We start from the raw sequence: 2921 nt of genomic DNA, 5'->3' as shown, positions 1-2921 counted from the left end.
TTCAATGCAATCCCAATACAAATACCAATTCCATTCTTCAACAAGATGGAAAAGGCAATTTCTAATTTCATTTGGAATGGAAAGAGGCCCAGAATAAACAAAGCACTCCCTAAAAAGAGAAACAAGGCAGGAGACATCTTACCCCCTGATTTCAAATCCTACTATATAGCTATAGTGGTCAATACAGCATGGTACAGGTACAATGACAGCCACAAAGATCGATGGAATAGAATTGAGGACCCTGAAATCTGATCATTTACCTATGGTCAACTGATTTTTTACAAGGAAATAAAATCAGTTAAGTGGAGAAATGACAGTCTTTTTAACAAATGGTGTTGGCAAAATTGGAAAAATATCTGCAAAAGACTCAAGCAAGACCCACACCTCACTCCATTCACAAAAACCAACTCAAGGTGGATCATGGACGTGGGACTAAAACCAAGGACTATAAACTTCATTAGAGAAAAGCTTTAAAGAACTCTAGAAGCCCTACATAAACAGTCTTCCAAGCATCCTAAAAAATCTACAACCAGGAAAGGATAAAATAGATAAATGGGGAGCACAGCAACAAGATAAAGGAAAACAACTCAAATGAAAAACGGGCACAGGATATGAACAGACAATTCACCAAGGAAGACATTCAGATGGCCAACAAGCACATGAAGAAATGTTCAAAATCCCTAGCTCTAAGAGCGTTGCAAATCAAAACAACTGTACGATATCATCTCACCCCAGTAAGAACAGCAAAATTTATCAGAACAGCAAACAATAAATGCTGTCGAGTTTACGGAGAAACTGAAACCCTTATTCATTGTTGGTGGGAGTGTAAAATGATGCAACCACTAAGGAAGGCAGTATGGCACTTTCTCAAAAAGTTGCAAATAGGAATATCATTTGACCCAGCAATTCCACTACTGGGAATATACCCTAAATAAACCATAACTTCCATCCAAGCATATTCATGCTCATCCACGTTTATTGTGGCTTTGTTCACAATAACAAAGAGTTGGAAACAATCCACGTGCCCAACAATAAACGAATGGCTAGAGAAGCTTTGATATATTCACACAATGGAATGCTGTGCTGCACTGAGAAATGAGGCACTCATGAAATATTATGCAAAATGGGTGACTCTGGAGGACATTATGCTGAATGAAATATCTCAGTCACAAAGGATAAATACTGCATAGTTCCACTATTGTAAAGCGGGTGTGACATTGGAGTTGGGGGGAAACTAAGAGGGGATAAAAAAATGTATACTGCATTGAAACAAATGAGGGAGAGAACTGTTTAGGAGGAATATATGATTAGGTGTTACTGTCATGATGAGAGTCCAGAATGAAAGCTGCATAATGGAGTAGACTTGGGGGCAAGGGGGATGGTATAACAATGAAAGAATTTTTGTTTTTATTTTTTTTTACTTTTCAAAGAGAAAAGCGAACTGAAGGGGAGGGATGGGCAGGGAGGAAAATGTGCAACTATGAATGAATGGAAAGTCTCTGTAAATTTTTGTTAAAATAATTTTTAAAAAAAGAATGCTGAAGATGACACAAGATGGCGAGAGGTGACTGTGGTGAGTTTGCCAAGGCTCGGGGAAAGATTCCCTCCAACAGAGTTAAAAGTGAGTCTGTAACACTTGCCTGTCCAAGGTAGAGGCCTTAGTGTGTCCTGCCCAGGCATTTTCCCAGAGGATCCTGTGCATGGAGCTTCCTACAGTAGAGTGGAGCCTCCCTGTAACCAGGACACCTCTGGACAGGAGGCTTGCCATTGAAGCTAACTAGCAGTGATGTCTGCTTATACATGCAAGTGAGTCCTATGTGTGCCTGTCAAGCAGCACAAGAGTAGGCTCACAGGCCGTGTAGTGTGGTAGGAGCCAGCCACAGAAGCTCAAAAGTCTTCTGACAGCAGTAAATGCCAGTGAGACCTAGCAACAGAACATCGTTTTTTAAAATGTGTAAATCCAAGTGTCTCAACACCATTTATTGAAAAGAATGATCTTTCCCCATTGTTATTATCTGGACAGTCTTGTTGATAACCAACCAACCAGAACTGTGAGAGTTTATTTCTGGACAGCATGAGCTTTAAAAAATTACAAATCTGTGATATAATTTTTCTGTTTAAAATCTTCACAATGGCTTCCCAAGGGACTTGGAATGAAATCTAATATACCTCATTGTGGCCCATAAAACCCCATGTGATCAAGTATCTTCTTACCTCTCAGATCTCACCTGCCACTCCCTCCCTCTTACTCAGGTCAGCCTCACTAGCCTTCTCTCTCTTAACAAGATGCCAAGTTCTTTCTCACGTTTCTTTGCATTTCCTATTCACAATGCCTAAAAACTCCCTCTCAAGTGCTTCGAGTCAAGTCTCAAACCAAGTATCACCCTCCCCAGCAAGGTCTACCCTCAAGCGTCCTATCTATAATATGTTCATTCCACATATCTCCAGCCTCCATCACTCTGTGACATCATCCTGTTTGTTGGTTCTATGTATTTCTCAAACTCTGTAACCATTTTGTTTATTTTTGTTATTATTCTCGCTTCCACCAGAATGTACAATCCATACTGTAGAGAATCATCTGTTTGGTTAGGCTATGATTCCCTTCTCCTTAAATAAATCTTGCACGTAAGAGGCACTCAAAATATATGTGGAATGAGTGCATGTACAACTTGAACTTTCTTCTAGTACTTAATGGTTAACTTGTATATAATTGGGGCAGTTCAAGGCTGCTCGGTCGGGTGTGCACTCCGGGTTTGTAGATGTGGGCTTCTGTTAGTTAGAACTCTTTTGACTGGAAGTTTTGCAAGCCCAAACTCAACTAGTTTGTTGTTGTTGTTGTTGTTAGGTGCCACTGAGTCCACTACAATTTATAGCAACCCTATAAATGATCTGATCTTTGTCCTTTCCCTCACCGTCCTCAC

This window comes from Elephantulus edwardii, unplaced genomic scaffold (assembly GCF_000299155.1).
Source record: "Elephantulus edwardii isolate Elephantulus edwardi_28Jun2011 unplaced genomic scaffold, EleEdw1.0 scaffold00028, whole genome shotgun sequence".
NCBI classification, from domain to species: Eukaryota; Metazoa; Chordata; class Mammalia; order Macroscelidea; family Macroscelididae; genus Elephantulus; species Elephantulus edwardii.
Note: the sequence above shows the minus strand (reverse complement) of the source record.